Below are 17,764 nucleotides of genomic sequence, written 5' to 3'. Positions count from 1 at the left end.
CTATTCTATCGAGTTAGCGTTACTGTTCCTTATATTACTAAAGGTAATCGTTGGTTATACTCCTAGTTAGCTTAAACCTTATATATCCCGGTGTTTCGTAGTTTAAGGTACGATAGCTACTATATATCGCGTAGATTATAGTCTCTATTACTATATCTCTTATATAATAGTCCTAATCGTATATTTAGTAAAGTTTCTATATAAGGTAGATAAGATAGTTTATCCGCTAAAGGAGTTTTCCTACGCTACTAGTTACTAGAGTATTACTTTAAAGAGGTATTCGCATTGCTTAGAAGATACTAAACACTCTAAACAATATTAAGAATAAGTCGTATACGGCTATTTCGGCGAAAATCTTATATACTACTACTCTGTCTTCTACGGCGTTATAAACGCTATAAAGTATTCGCTCTTACGGTAGCCGCTACGGGTCTACTAGTAGAATTTAATATTATTATAAGGATAGAAAGACAGGTCTTTAATAGCGTTCTAATACCTACTACTAATAAATAGCGCTATAATTAATCGAATAGAGGCCTTACTATCTCCGGCTATACTATTATAGAAGAGGATTTAGAGCTTACCTTCTAGTTACGAAGAAGTAGGTACTATTAAAGGCACTATAGATTGTTATAGCGGCTATACTACGGCTAGGTAAGGGTACTACTATTACTACTACTAATAAGGTAATACTATAGTATTTAGTATATCGCATAGCTAATACTTAAATTAGGTACGCTAGATTCGCTATAGATTCCCGATTAGAAAGATACTATACCTGAGTAGTTAATCTACGCCTAGATTTAGGGTTGTTAGCTATTTTCGACCTCTATTATCGTCTATCTATTACTATTAGGAATTATAGTATCGATATAGGTCGATCTAGTCCCCTAAATTCTATATAGCTATAGTTTCTATTATAACACTTATAGCGCATTTTGATCTAGGTCCTAGTTAGTACTATTCTATAAGGCGCCCTAGTATACTATATATACGTATATTAGTAGGAGCTCCCCTACTCCTTTATCTAGATATTAATTTTTTTATCGGTATCTTCTAATAGGAATAACATTTCTAATATAAATATAGATCTCTCTAGAGATCTTTTTTTTCTATAATTTAGTATCTAATAGATATCTAGATTATAGTCGTAACTCTAAAAAAAGATAGCAATTTCTATTAGTACTAATAAATAGTACGTTCTTATTTATACTATAGAAGCGTATAGTTTATAGCCTTTAGAGACGTGTCTCTATAGATATTTTTAGATACTTCTATAGGCGCTTATATTTTACTATAGTTTAGTAAGATATTAACTAAGGACCTATTTACTAATAGTACTCTTTTCCTAGTATTAGATCTTTTTACTCCCTAAAGATAGTAGAAACCCTAAACGAATTTCTAATTCTCTAAAATACTATTAAATAGGATTGTACTAGAAAACTTCGGTTTCTTTATTATTTCTCTATTATAAGGAGTTCTCTAAACAGTATATTTTTATTCGAAGTAGTACCTATATTGTAAACTATAGGTCTACTACTTTCTTTTCCGCTGTCTATATTATTTGTAGATTGGATAGTATTAGATAATTTAAAGTCGGATCGCCTAGTCTTCCTATTATAAGCATTTTAAGGTCCTATTATATCTTCTTACTAAGTGTTATTGTATTTTTTGTTATCTATATTATCTATAGGTTAGATAATGCTAAAAAATAAGATACTAGAAAGCTTAGTTCTTTAGGAAGAAAGATTTATAAGTCCTATTATATCTACTCTCTAAGCTATTCGGATAGACCGGTTAATAAGCCTTGAGCAAATATATCGGCTAACTATTCTCTAGTTCGGATATCTCTATATTCTATAGATTTTACGAAAACTCCCTCTCTTATATAGTAATCTAAAATTCCTATATCCTTAGTATAAGATAGTTATAGTATAACGGGGCCTAGTATACTATAATAGGTCTTCTAATTTAGGATTATACTATAGTCGACGAGCGTCGTATACTAGTAGAAGTAGAACCCCTAGTAGAAGGAGGGGTTTACTAACGATATAATTAAAGTCCGTTTCCTAGAGATTAAGATATTAACTTCTAGGATTAGGGCGCCCGAAGATATTATTTTTAGTTATAGATTGTCGTCTCGTTACCGCGCTTATAATAAGTATAGTAGCCCTCGATATAGCTAGTCGTACGATCCTCCGAGGAAAATTAGCTCTACCTAATATACGATAATAGGACTAAATAGCTTTATTTACCTATAAAACGCGTAGATTCCGCCGGCGTACGTATATATACTAGAGCTCGGCATACTAAATAGTCTACTCTCGTTAGAAGTAGGCGAATAACTAACTCTATCGTCTACCTAGGGACGAGACCTCTATAGCCTATATCTATTTATTAGCCTCTTTACAATCTTCTATAAAGTATAGAGCGCTAAATAGAGCCTCCTACGTCTTCTTATAACTACGTTTAATACTAAACTTGTTCCTTATTATCTCGACGATATAGCGCTAGTAAAGGAAAATCGTAATATTATTACTATTAGGCGTAATCCGGAAAGTAGCTTGTTCGCTTATAGAGTTATTAGTAATAGTCTATCGGAGGTACTAACTACTAGGATTCTTATAATCGGCCTACGAAGACAAGTACTAGAAGCTAGTTCTAAGAACGATAGTATACTAACTCTTAACTAGTATATAGGCAATAGGAAGCTAGTTATTAGCTTTTTCTCGTACGAAGAGGTTAAGTAAGAAGAATCCGGTATTATTAGTATCGTATATAGCGTCTTGTAATAAGAACTAGCTATATCTCTTTAGTAGTTTAATACCTATCTTAGTTGTATAGACAATGCTATATTTAAGGCCTTTAGAAGTCTGTACGTAGAAGACCTAGTACCGATAGCTACAATTAACCGTACGCTCTTCCGCCTCTTTAACTTGCTTTATAGTAGCGCTCTTACTAGGCATAACGTACCGCTTATTATAGTAATAAAATAGCAACTAGCGGCTAAGGTTATATAGTGTTTAATAGCTAGTTAACTTTCTACTAATATCGGCGTAGTTATTAGTAAGGAGATCCTTTACTCGACTCGTCCGTAGTAACTAATCTAGCAACTTCTAGCCTATTTCTTTAAAATAGGTATTAGACCGCCGTACGTCGTATTATTAGAGGGTATAGGTATACTAATAGCAATAATCGCAGCGCTTAATAATAACATTATTAGGAGATCCCTACTTACTATCTTAATATATATCTACTACTAGGCTAACCTTACAATAGTCGTTAGTAGTAAACTCGGGTTTGTAATAGCTATAAGCAACGCCTTCTATACTCTTCTTTATACCTAGTACCGTCCGTTTCGACTTAATATAACGATAGTATATCTGAGAAACAAACCTGCTACTAGTACGATCTAACTTTACGGTAGTAACCTTATTACGACTATATATATTAGATATTAGCTTTATACTAACTAGGAAATCGTCGTACGGTAACATAATATCCTTCTCGGCGAAGAATAGCGCTTCTCGAAGAGCCTTAAAGTTAGTATAGCTATTAGTAGGCGCTAGTTCTACTATTATAGCGATATTGCTAAAGTAGTAGAGACGATAAAGTGCTAAACATTCTAGGAAGCCTAAAGTTAAGCCTCGAACGTATACAAATCCGTAGGTCTTAGCGGAAATACAAAAACGTTGTTAATTTAGGATTCTCTATAGACCGACTTAGATAAGATTTAGCGAGGTGCTAGTATATAGATACCGATATAAAGGTAGATAGAGCTCCTCGGAGGTTTTTCGTAGTCCGGATTATATAGTAATATCCTTTAGAGTAATTAGGATATAAAATAAGACTCTCCTTTATATAGTATAGATTTAGAACTAACTTTTTTTTTGTTTTAGTAGGGCACTATATAGGAAGTTAGGAAGATTGTTTTTCCTTTTTTATTTTTATATAAAAAGGTATTAGCTATCTTGCCTAAAAGAGACCGTATACCCCTTTTCTATAAGGTAAGGGGGTATATAACGCATTAGCTTAAGAATAAAACTATTATATAAGTTTATAGTATAGAGGAGACTTTTTATCCTATTTCGAGTATATAGAATAGATTAATATAGAAAATTAACGAAGCTAACTAAACCGCCGGTAATATAGTATTACGTAAGTAATTAACTACGCTATACGTAATAGCTACTAGGCGCCTTAAGAGCCGCTATTATATAGTTAACAATTTCGTATTAGCCGCGAATATAGTATACTAGGAATAGTATCTAGTTAGTAGTCGTGTTTATAGGAATAGGTATATTAAATTACTAACTAAGCGCTAACTAATCTTACTAAGATCTCCTAGGGTATAAAACTGCTAGTTAGAAATCTCCCGACCGCTATTTAGAAAATCCATATATGTCGCCCTAATTAAGTAGAGTATAAGCTACTCTAACCTATTTAAGAAGCTTAACTTCCTTAGACTCTAATTCGCTAATTCTAACGCTACCTAGAATAACTCTACTAGTAGGAGGCATTTAGAATTAGATCTCTAAGGGGAGTATAGTTTTTTAGGACTAGTTTAAGCCTCTTTCGAGTCCGTTTTATTCTATATTTATAGTAAGGGATCGTCCTCTATAGGCAGTCTAAGAACAGCTAAGGCTTTAGTTTTATTTTTTTTTCTATATTATCTTGTCCTTAAAGGCGGCTAAACGTAAAAGACTTATCGCTAAAAGATATCTCTACTTAGATTCTTCTTCGCGTAGTTTCGCGGTTTGTCTTTATCTTTATTTAGTAGGAGGTCCGTCTATCCTAAAGTTCTAAAGATCGTATATCGTTCCCTATAGATAATAGAAAGATATTATTGTCTAGTAGTTAGAGAGTTTATATAAAGATACCTTACTATAGATAAACTATAGATACCCTTTGTTACCGGGTAGAATAACTATATATATAGACAATAGCTATCGTAGTAGGTATATCCTAGTATAGATATTCTTCCTCTAGTAGTATTATCTTAGATAGTTTAAAATTAACTAAGATTTCTCGTATCTATAGATATTGTCCTAGATAAGATAAAGCTTCCTATAGATAGGCTCCCTATAGGTAGTACTGTCTAGTTGCTATATCTAAACAATTGGATCTATAATATATATGCCTTAATATATTTATTGAGATCTTTAGACCCTTTATAGTTCCGGTTCGGTTCGGTCGTTCCGTTCGGTTCGAAGGCTATTCTATCTTCTAAAGAAATTCCGAAGCTCTTTAATAGCCTTCTATATCGTCCTCCTTATTAGTATAGATCGATAGGATTAGCTATTATTAAGGTTATTCGAAATAAAGATTAATTATTATCCGGAATTCTAGAGAGTATATATAGCTATAGATAGTATTTACTGCCTTATTCTTCGAGTCGTTTCCGAGTTAGAGGGAGTAAGCCGGGTATATACCTAATTCTATAGTATAGGATATAGTCGAGCGGAAGTCGTAGGAAGTATCGGGAGTTATAGTAGTAGTACTCGAGTAGGTAGTAGTTAGATTGCTTGTCTAGCGAGGTAGCGATATTTGTCGCCTTATAATAGTAGCTACTAGGGCTCTAGAGTTTTCTAGAGACGTGGAATTATAGAGGGTATATATAGCTATAGATATCTATAGATATCTACTATCCTACTACTACGAGGGATCTATATAGTATTATATACCTTTAAAGGGCAGTATTGCAAGTATTAATAAGAAAAGAAGGGTAGTAACGAAGGCTATATATTAGCGGGATAAGGTATTGTTCTCGTATATATCTACCGCTATATTATTATCGTAGTCGTATCTACTACCGTATATACGTATATATTCTAAAGTAAAGTATATACCCGTACTAAGCCGGGTTTCCCTACTGTATTTTCCCTCCCGGACTAAGAAGTGTACCCTTAGACTAACGTATTTTCTACCTCCTAGACTAAAAATTCTTAAATAGTATTAGCTAGTAACAGGCCCTATATCTATAGGCTAGATATTAAGCCTATAAAACAGGCCTCCTTCTATAGTATAGATAGATTATTAATCTCGTATAGTATACTATTTATATTAAGTTCTATAGTGCCTATATTGCAGGGCTCTAGTTACTAGCCTAAGCGATATGTTTGTTATCCTATCTTACTAAATATAGCTGCCTATATTGTTATAGGTTATATTACCCTCGGTTGCCTATACTATTATTACTAGTAGTAGTAGTAGTATAGTGTTCCGTCCTTATTTAGAGCCGAAGGTAGGGCTATCTCTTTATATCTAATAGGTATAGGTATATCGAAGGTAGTCTTAGGGTACGAATAGCTATAACTAGAGCGAGGGTACGATAAGAGCCTACGATATAGACGATATAGAAGTATCTCGAGGGGCTATTACGATAAGTAAAGAACCTCTTAACGAGGGCATCTCTTTAACCCCGAAAAGCTATAAACCCTTAGGACTATTATAGCTTAGGGCCTAGTCTATAACTATAGCTAATTTCTAAGGACTCGGCTCTAGGTCGAAGACCTATTTAGTACCGCTTACTCGAGATAAGCTACCGCCTACCGGCCTAGTTATATAATAGTAACGCGGACTAGTCGCCTTACGAGGGAGATAGATTAATTACCTATTAACCTTACCGGGTCCCGCTAAGACTATCGATAAATAGTAACTTCTAGACTATAGGTTAGATAACTAGAGAGTCCCTATTAATTAGGTAGATTGCTCCCTAATTCGTAGCCTCGTTTAGATAGTACTTAGCCTTCTACTAGGAAAAGAAGGCCTCTATCCCCTCTACCTAGCTAAAGGAGAGGACAATAGTTAGTAAGGGAACTAGTCTCTAGGATCTAGGAGTAAAGAGAGACTATAGTTCCTTCCTCCGAGCGGCTTTATATTAAAAATTTACTAAAATAAGCTCCTAGTAGTGCCTAGGCGACTACTAAGAGGCTAAATCCTAATACTACCCTAGGGATATTATTAGGGGAAAATAGCCTAGCGTACTACTTTCTCCTATAGCAATATTAAAACAAACCTACTAACTATACTAAAAACAATTCTTATAGTATTTTATTTTAACTATTTTATAATAACCGAATAAGCCTAAGCGAAGACGAGTATTACAAATTAGTAGAATCCTTTAACGGTAATATCTACCCTAATCCTATTAACGAGGAAATTAGGCGACGAGTAGTTATTATAAGCGCCGTTAACCTAGGAGATGCTATTAGGCCTTCTACGCTATAGGCACTCTATAATGTTATTATAAAGATAATTAAGAAGTAAATTAAGCTTCTCCTTTAGAATAGGCGCCGCCTACTAGAGCTAGAAAGCGGTAGAAACCCCTTATTCGAAGGCTAGAACGCTATAGTATATATAGAGCGCTTTAAGGACGCCTTAGTCGAGTACGAGCTTAATAGGGAGTCCGACTAGTATAAGATCCGGTCCCTTACGAGGACTACTATTACTAAGCTTTACCGAATCCTTAGAACCCTAGTCGGCTACCTAGAAAAAGACGATAAGTCTAATACTAACTAGGAGACCTTTAAGTAGGCTATTCTAAGGGAGTATTAGGAACGCGATAGCCGTCGTATTAAAGGTAGTCGCGCGTAGCTCGAGGCTATCTATTTAATAAGGCGTACTAAGGATAACGACCTAAAGGAGTATATCCGAGAATTTATTAAGTTAGCGGATAGTATCGACTAGTAGGAGCTCGAGAATTCCTAAAGAACGAGGCTAGTCCTTTAGGGGTTACTATAGCCGACGGCTTAGCGTATCTTCTATCGCTATAAGCTTAGTAAGGCCGACCCCGAGAGCTTTAGGAGGTATAAAGAGGTCCTAGAGTATATAAAGGCCGATATCGATAGCTCCGCTAATACGAGGAACTTTATTTATAGCGAAGATAGGAATAACCTAGTATAGGTTAGAAGCGATTCCTTAGGAATTACTAAAGGACCTAAGTTTCTTTCTAAATCGTAAAGTAGTCCTAAGCCCGTAACTCCTACTATTACTAAACACTCTTAGGAGGTAGTAGACTTAGCTAAATCCCTAGCCTAGCTTAACCTTAATACGAAAGTATTATTTTTAGTAGTTACCTATTCCTTCGCCGTTATTCCCGCTATCTATATTAAGGTTACTATCGGAAACTATAGTTAGAAGAAGCTAGTAATACTTAATAATAGTTCGGAGTTACTTATTATAAGTAAGCTTTAAGCTAAATAGCTTAAGTTACTAATAAATAGAGATATCTCCCTTAGTATATAGAGCGTAAATAGGGAGGTTATACTAGTAGGTACCTATTATAATATTATAGTAGATACTTTCGGGATATACTTTGCCTTTACCTTCTAGATTGCTATAGACCTTTTCTAATTATTCTAGGTCGACTATAGTCTCGTATAGTCCGAGGCGTCTAGCGCAACTATAATAATAGCTCCTAGGAGGGAACTATCGCTAACTAGAACAGTAACCGGATTGTTTTTACTAGTTATATCGACAATACTACCTATAGGACCTATAAGGATATTCTTACTACCTTATAACGGGCTTCAGGAAACGCTAGGGCGCGGTTATAAGACCGATAATCTACGCTAGAAATTAGTATAGCTTAAATAGGTTATATCTAGAAGTACGCCGAACCGTACGCTAAGGCAAGTTTCTTAGTTTAGTACTAAGAAGAAGGATACTCGAGGCGATAGCGAGTATAATAATATAACGACTACCTAGTATATAGGTTCTAGTAATAATACTATTATATATATCGTCGCCTATCTCCGATCCGCCTAAAACCGAACTAACTAATTAGAGCGCGAGTCTAATACTACCCTAGGGGTATTATTACGAATCTAATATTTTTGCTAGTATTAAAAATTAGAACTACTATCTATATACCTACCGCCTTAAGGAGACCTCTAATAAAGTTTATACGCTATTTTATTACGCTAATCTCTAGGCCTAGCGTTAAAGAGAGAGGGCTCTAGTATTACGAGTAATTAGGGCGTATACCCTATATAAGAGAGTAGCTAATAAGATTAAGCCTATAGAGGGTAGTATAAATATTACCGATAGGTCTAACCCTAGCGGGAATCCCGACTAGCGATAATAGTGCCTTAACTAGGAAGCGATATTAATACCTAGGGATAGTCTATACGACTAGAGATATATTACTAAAAGGTTCTCTACTATTCCTAGGGGGGTTAAGGCTAACGTAGGAGAGGCTCGCGAAAGTTAAACCTAGTATAGAGCTTTTGGATATTAAGTAGGACCTACTATACGAGCTTCTATATAGCCGCGAAGCCGTATTAGTATATAACTTCACTTACCTAGGTAGGATTAACCTAGAGGTTGCCTCTCTATAGAGTATCCGAACGATTAAAAATAAGCCCTAGGTCTACCTAGGTTTTAAACTAAACCTAAGTATACGAGGTATAGTTAAAGATATAATACGGTAGCGTATAAAGGCCGGTACCTTAGAGCCTTCCTATACCTCGTATCGCAATCTATACTTCCTAGTTTAGAAGAAGATTGCTCCTAGGGAACTAAAGGAGTACCGGCTAATTAACGCTACTTAAAAGTTTAATATAGTTAGAATTAGAGATACTAACCTTCCTCTAGAGACTAATAGGTTTTTAGAAGCCTTTACTAACTATATAGTAGCTCCCCTAGTTAATATATCCTTAGGCTACGACTAGATTCCCCTCTACCCTAATAGTAGAGACCTAACTAGTTTCGAAACGCCTCTTAGGTTTTATAGGTATACTACCCTCCCCTAAGGGGCGACTAACTTAGTAGCCTAGTTTGTTTATATTATAAACTAAGTTCTCGTAGCCTATATTTCTTATATAATAATGCCTTTCCTCGTCGATATATTATATCGGTATTAAAGGCCCTAAACCTAGGTACGACGATAAAGAAGTAGAGCGTAGTATCCGGAGTTTCTTTCTTAAATATATCTATAACCTCGATAATACTTAGAGCGGGCTAACTAAATAGTATATAGGGAGAAACCTTAGCTCCTATATAAATATTATAGGTAAGTAACGCGTATATAGATACTAGATATAAGACTTAATAGGTTCGATAAAGAGCTAAGTCTATCTATATAAATCCGAATAGTTTTGTACGGTACGCTAAGCGCTAAGTAGTAGGTTAGAATCGCGTAGGCCGAATGCCTAAGGCTAGTACTTTCTACCTAGAGCGTAGCCCTTTATATTACCCCCGTCCTTCTCCTCTTCCTTTATAGAGATAGAATGCCCCTCGTAGTTTCTAGCGCTATTACTTTAGAAGTTAGATCTATACTTATCTAAGCTTTCTAAAGTAACGCGCTCGTAGTTTCCTTTCGCGCGCCTAGGGCTTCTACTACTATAGTAGGGAAACCTAGCTTCGTATAAGTATATACCTTTATATCTTTCCTTTCTCTTAGTATAGCTTCGATAGATATATATAGACAGATAGAGGACAGCTACGACAATATATAGAAGGAGAGATATAAGAACTATATCTTATCCCGCTATAATATAGCCCTCTTTACTATTATTCTCTTTTCCTTAATATTTATAACGCCTTATCTTAGAGATATATAATACTACGCCGACCCCTCGCTAATACCTAAGAGGCATCGAATACTAGGCCTATAGTATATAGTTCCCTATATATATACCTCTACCTACGACCTACTCGTCCCGCCTATATTTTCTAGAGCCGAAGTTAGGGCTATATTTATTTATTTATTTAAAGGTATAGGTATATATATAGTTACGAAGAAACGATTATAGCCTTCGCCTAGAGCGAAAGCTAAGCTACTAATATAATACTACCGCTAAAGAGACCTTAGTAGTATCGAGACGTCCTACTACTATTAACCCGTTACCGACCTAAAGTAAAGGGAAAATACTATTACCGATATAAAGTAAAAGGATTACTATTAACGAATATTACGAATCCCTACCTATCTATAGTAGGCGGGACCTTATAGTAAACGACCTATATAGAAGGGAGCCTAAGGATCCCGTTATAAGAAACTAGAGATAGTAATATAAAGAACCCCGGAAAGTTAATAACGCCCCCTTCTCTTCTACTAATTAGCGTAAACCTAACTCGAAACCTCCTTCTAGACTACTACGACCCTTCTATAAAACTATAATCGGTATACTACGAGTTAATAGAAGTTAGTAGCGAGGAACAAAGGGGGTTTAGAATAGGTATAGCGGGTATAGTAGCCGGCTAGCTAGGAAACCTTCGCCCCCCTGTTTATTCTATATATATATATATATATATATATATATATATATAGGCTACCGCCTATCCTCTCCTTACTTCGAAGATACGGACGCGATACGTACTATAAGATACGCTATAACGCATTTACGTTCTTTAACCTAAAAACACCTAGTAACCTATCTAATTTTATTAATACTATATCCTTTCTATTTATTCTAATCGCTTATCGTCTTCTATAAATCTTTTATTCTACCGACGAAATAAGCTCTTAGGAGAATAGTAACAACCCTATCCTAGTAGAGCCGCCTTTATAGGCTCCCTCGGATACTACTACCTACTAAGACCTATCTCTAAATTTTATTCGTAACTACCTCGATACTAACTCTAATACTAAGAGGACTATAGCCTTAGGAAGCGATAGAGATACTAGTATAGACGATAGTAAAGCGGGTTAAGGAGTTACTACCTAAGAAGGCGGTACTCGAGAAGTTCCCTAGCCGCTTACCTAAGTAGCCGGAGGGCTATCCCCCTAGCTTCCCTAGGGTCTTCTTTAGGCCTTCTCGGACTTAAAGCCGTAAATGCCTCTCCTAGGGACCGTTAAGAACCCCCTCTTTACTATAGAAAACGCTATTAACTTTATTAAAAGGTTCTCTAACGTCGAGAGGAGGTCGTATACTCGCCTTCGAGCCTATAGAGTCCTAAATAACGATTAGGGCTAGATTTATCCTATCTGAATCCTAGTAGTAGGAATTTATTATAGGATACTACTATCTAGTCCTTACCTTTATAGAGTCTAAGTAGAAGGTTATTCGAAGATATAAGAATATCGAGTATTAATCCGGATATCTTCGAAAAGGCTAGCTAGGCGTATATATCTTTAGAAACCCGAGTATACCGAGTAGTTTAATTAATAGGTCTATAAGATATAGTTCCCTTTATACTTACGTTCGAAGGAGTATAAACTCCGGAAGGACTCGATACGATAGGGTAGTAAGAAGCGAACGGATATATTCTATAAGTTCTTTATAAAGGGGGTATTATACCGTTATACGACTTCTCGACTAAAAGGTTAACTAGTAATTGTCTATAACTTCTACGGTTTAATCTTAAAATACCCGAAACTAGGGGATCGGAACTTATTACCTACGAACTATCTCTATTCTAAACGGTATCGGGAATCTTAAGAAGACAGGAGGGTTAATATAGATATAGCGTTCTAGAAAGAGGTACGTCTTCTAAAATACCGGCTATAGCTACCGGCTACTTTAATTAATCGTAGAGATCTAGCTAATTATTATAGACTACGCTTAAGGAAGCTCTAGGATTAAAGGTTACCGATTTCTCCCCCGAAGACTTTAAGCAACTAGTAAACGAAACACTAGCTATAAATAGTCTTCCGGAAGACTTCTACGAAAGGGAGTCTATATAGAAGATATACCTATATCTTATAAACTACCCTCCCCTATTTCTCGGCGCGATAACCTACGTTACGAAAGCTTTTTTTCCGATTACGTCGATACGATTACTTAGGATCGCTTAGGATCGCTTAGGTAAATTTTTATATATATAGGATCGCTTCTAGTTACTCGCGGTCGTAGTCGTTAATCTTTATACTATTCGTATATTGCTATATTAATACTTATCGACTCGTTAACTTAGTCGTATTATTCGACTCGGTCTAAACTAGAATATACTAGTAGTACTATAGGTTTAAGTATATTACTATTAATATTAACCGTTGTTACGGTATATCGCTATATTCTATCTTATACGTTCTCTATTAACTATAAAATCATTCTTCGCCGCCTTAGTATTATTGTCCTCTATATTTCGGAGGTACGATTTCTATATACTCTACTCGGTACGTTGCCTTCTTATTACTCGCCCGTAAGCCTTTATAGCTCGTATTTCCTTATCCTCCTATTCCTCGTCGTAAATTGTATTATACGTCTCGAAGTTAACTATACTATTAATATAGCGAGTCCTATATAGGGCGCCTTCGTCTATAGGTACGGCGTATAATATATAATATACTAGTAGTAGGCTATATATCTATCGCCCTTTAAGTCTACTATAGTATAGTAAAAGACGCTATAGCCGAATTGTCGTTAGACTATATATATCCTTATACTCGCTCTTATCGTTAATATAGTCGTAAAGCTTAATAAAAACACCTATAACAGGCCTCTATTTCGTCCTAAGCCCCTTCCTATATTTAATTCCTATTTCTATATTAACCGAGATTACGTACTTAGGTTACGCTAGTAGGCGACCGCCGAATCGAAACCCTAATTTATTAGGTGTTTCTATACAATTAACGTTGTATTCCTATACCTATATAAAGTTATAACGTCTATTACTATAGAGCCCCTCCTAGTTTAGTATATATCTCGCAAAGTTAGCTACTACTACGTTAGGATATTCTACGTCCTTATCCGTAGGCTTCTAGTATCGGATTCTACCGTAGAAGTAGATCTCTATATCTAGGACGTATCTATAGTCTATTACAATATCGTTAGGGTCGGCTACGGTACTTAATACGCTATTCTTATCGTAGGCACCCTATTACCGTATAAATACCGTAATCGCTTACTAGAAGTCGCGACCTAGGTTCTCTTCTATTATAGCTATAGCCTTCTTTATCGTAATCTACTTTACTAATTTCTTTCCGTTCTTCTATTTCTTAGGCTAGTATCCTAGGATATCCTCTACTAGCCGTACTATAGTTAGTATTATTAGTTGTTATATATACTCCTTAACGGTGCGAGCATTTATAGGGATTGCTATATATTCTTTATCGTCTTCGGCCTATATATTTAATCTATTAGTATCGCTTTCTAGTATAGTTTCTTCCTAGCTAGGCTTCTTGTTCGTTAGCCGAAATACAAGCTTAAGTAGCTTATAGTGTTTGTACTCGAAATAGATAGTATTTAAGTCTAGAAGATTGCCGAACGTCTTAATATAGCTTAAGGCATATATTATACTATAGAATTTCGGTATATTAAAGTGCCCTTCTATTTGTATTATTATTAGCTCGTCGGCTTCGTCGTCCTCGTTAGTTATAACTATATCGTTATTATTTAAATCGTTCGTTCTTCCCGTAGTAGCCTTCGCCTCCCGCTAGGCCCTCTTCTATACCTTTATTACCCTATATAAGCGAAATATATTCTTCTATTCGTTTATCCGGTATAATACTATTCTTAAATACCTAACTGTTTCGTCGTTATAGTATCTATATATCGCTAGAACGGTAAAGTCTACTAGTATACGTAGAAATCTTATCGCCTATAGTTAACGGACCTCTTTAAGTAGTAGTATAAATATAACTAATAAGACTCGCAGGACGCTTTGCTACTCTTAGCCTATCTACTAAGTAACTGCTAAGTAGTAGTAGAACTTGCGAAAATTAGTATATATAGGTATATACGCGAACCGTCTATCTATTATCGTATCGATAATCCCTTATACTACTCTTTTCCCTAGCTTTGTTATCTTAGTAGATAGGCCTCTATTCGGGGTTAAGTCGGCAACTAGTCGATATCTCCTCGTTTTTATATAGCTTATTTTGTCTACTAGTAGGTCCGTAGTCTATTAGATTGCGTATATTAGCACTCCTTTTAGTAGCTAGTATAGTGTATCTACTACTAAAGACCGGTATATATCGACGTGTTTCTAGCGCTATATAAAGCAATTAATATCGTAGACGTTCTACGGATCCTTTGCTATATATTCGCCTTTGCGTTGCCCTAGATATCGCTACTTCGTAGAGTTATATAACCGCTACTCTACTATAATATCGAGGTACTCTCGTTCTATCGGATATACTAGGCAACTTAGACAATATATGTTTGTTTTAACTCCGGTAATTGCAAGTTGATCTTTATAGTCTACTAATATTACTACTAAGATTAGAAAGCACCTACGCGTCGCGCTATCTACGTATATAATATCCTAGCCCTCGCCGTCGGCCGCTTTTATAGCAGAGCGAAAGATATATACTATCGATATATAATATATACTATTTTTAGTAAAACTATCGCTATCCTTAACGACCGGTAGTAGTCCTAGTAAGATCGTACCGGGTCTATTATTCGCGTTACGTACTCGTACGTATAGGTTTCCGATAGCAAGGTATATAGGGTATACTATTAAGTTACCTTAGTAGTTAGTTATCTAGGTTTTATCGGTTAATACGATTAGAGGTATAATCGTTGCGCCGTCTATATTTATCTTGCTCTAGGTATCCTACTACTAGTCTACTAACGCTATATTAGAGTAGATTCGCCGTAGTAGGTCGTTAGTCCGATAGTCGTCTACGCTCGCGGCTCGAGATAGCTTATATACTAGATTATTCCTAAAGCTACTATAACCTATTAAGAATATTACTACTTTCTTAACAGATCGGTATTGTAGTACTAGTTCCGTACTACCGTAACCCGTTCGACTTGTCGGAAGATATAGCTTTCGAACCTTTATTTTACCTAATGCCCTCGATAGTAGTATACCGCCGGCTCGTAGTTTCGACGTTATAACCTTTGCGCCTTTCTAGCTTAGTAGATCGTATAGTAGTGCTAGCCTCTCGTCTTCGAAAAGCCTCGTAATTTAATACCCCGATATTCTCTCTCTTTTTAAGAATTACGTAAAGCTTATATCGAATAGTAACTTAAATATTCTATACTCGTCCGAAGTATTTTGTTTTCGTACTTTAACGCTACTTATAGATTAGGCGCTTGTATTTACTTAACTATTCTAAACTGTAATTATACTATACCTAGCTAAACGCTTGCTAGCGGTATAGCTAGTATATTTAGTAAACATATCGATATCGTCCGCGGTATAGTAGCCTTTTAGTATTAGCCGTAATCTTATTAACTTCTAGCTTTCTAGCGTTATTATCGTTCCGGCGGTAGTTGCCTATACGCTCTCTATTTCGTCTTCGTCCGCTAGGCTATCCTATATATCGATTTCCGGTAATTTGAGATATCTATCCTATTTAATACTATCTATACTTCCTTTATTTTCCTATAGCGCTAGTACTATTAGCGTTAATATCGTTACTAGAACAGCTTCTATTGTGCTTTCTTTATTTACGTCTTGCTATATACCTTCTAGTATCGATCTATCGTCGGCTTGTTCGGTACTCTAGTCGCTACCTTAGATCGTATATAAGTTAAGTCGGGCTCGCTTCGTAGAATCGTACTCGGTAAATTCTTTTAGTACGACGCGTTTCTCGTACTTGTTTCTATATTACTTATAGCCGTAGGCGCGTTTCTCGTACTTGTTTCTATATTGCTTATAGCCGTAGGAGCTTTTAAGTAGCCGGTTATATAATCTGTATTCGATATAGTAAGATATTACTATATATATAGCTAGCTTTCGATAATAGGCGCTATTATTATAGCTAGTATAGGTTTGTCGTATATCGACGTATAAGAAGTTACTAAGGCTCTTTAGCCCTACTATAAGTATAGTACTTAGCAAGTCCCCCTTACTACTACGAAGTTAGATATAAGTCGGGGTCCGACTCGATATCGATTCGTAGCCTACGGATTCGGTAAAAACTCGGATTTATCCCGTTCGATTATAACTTAAGGTTACTCTACTAGCGCCTCTTACGATAATATTTAAATACTAATATATACGCCGACTCGCCGTCTAACTCGGTTACTAGTTAGGACTAATCGGAAAATTAATACTAAATATAAACGACCGTACTATATTTCGACTAGATTTCTACGTAACTCCTAACGCCCTAAGGCCTATATATTATACTATAAAATACGTTATATTCATTTAATTCTATATACGTATAGAAGTAGCATTGCTCCGGTTTAATACTGCCCCGTAGTATTATTAATTACGTTAAATTCGCCCGGTACTACTAAGGTATATTCTAGTTATATCCTAGCTAGGTTATATTCCTAAGCAAAGTAAACGAATAGCGCTCGAGTAACTAAGTATTACTTAGCCGACTTAGTAACGACGTCGTTTAAGGTAGTATCTAATAAGCGGTTTATATTAAATCTAAGGCCTCTAAGACTCGTAGTAGTTACGACTGCCCTATCGGTGCGCCTATTAGATAGAAGTATAAAGCCTTATCCTATCGACTCTATTTGATTTTTACATATACGCTATTATATAGACCTATACGCCGACTTATTAATATTAACCTATATCTTAACCTCTAGCGTAGCTAAGTATCGGGTCTCGTATCGCTCTAGGGATAGTACGCTAGTTATCCGCTCCCTAGCTAATAGTACTATTCTATTAGCTAGAGCCCGCGGCTCTAACCCGCTTTAGGGTTCTAGGTATTAAGGTCGGCTAGGTATGTTTCTAGTAGAAGTCGAATTGCCCTTATACTAGACTATATCTTTAAACGTAGCGAGATCTAGAGGTAATCGTATCGATATAGGTACTTTAGCCGGGTATTACCTACTCGCTCGCCTATACTTAATAGGATATTATAGGTTATAACCTAGAGTAGATCGGCTTTCTATACTATTAGGCTAGAGAGGGTAATAATACTCGCTTCTACTATTTTCTAGTCGGTAGCAATTACACT

Source organism: Pseudocercospora fijiensis (assembly GCF_000340215.1).
Source record: "Pseudocercospora fijiensis CIRAD86 unplaced genomic scaffold MYCFIscaffold_14, whole genome shotgun sequence".
NCBI lineage: Eukaryota > Fungi > Ascomycota > Dothideomycetes > Mycosphaerellales > Mycosphaerellaceae > Pseudocercospora > Pseudocercospora fijiensis.
The sequence above is the reverse complement of the archived record's forward strand: the minus strand, read 5'-3'. Positions refer to the sequence as shown.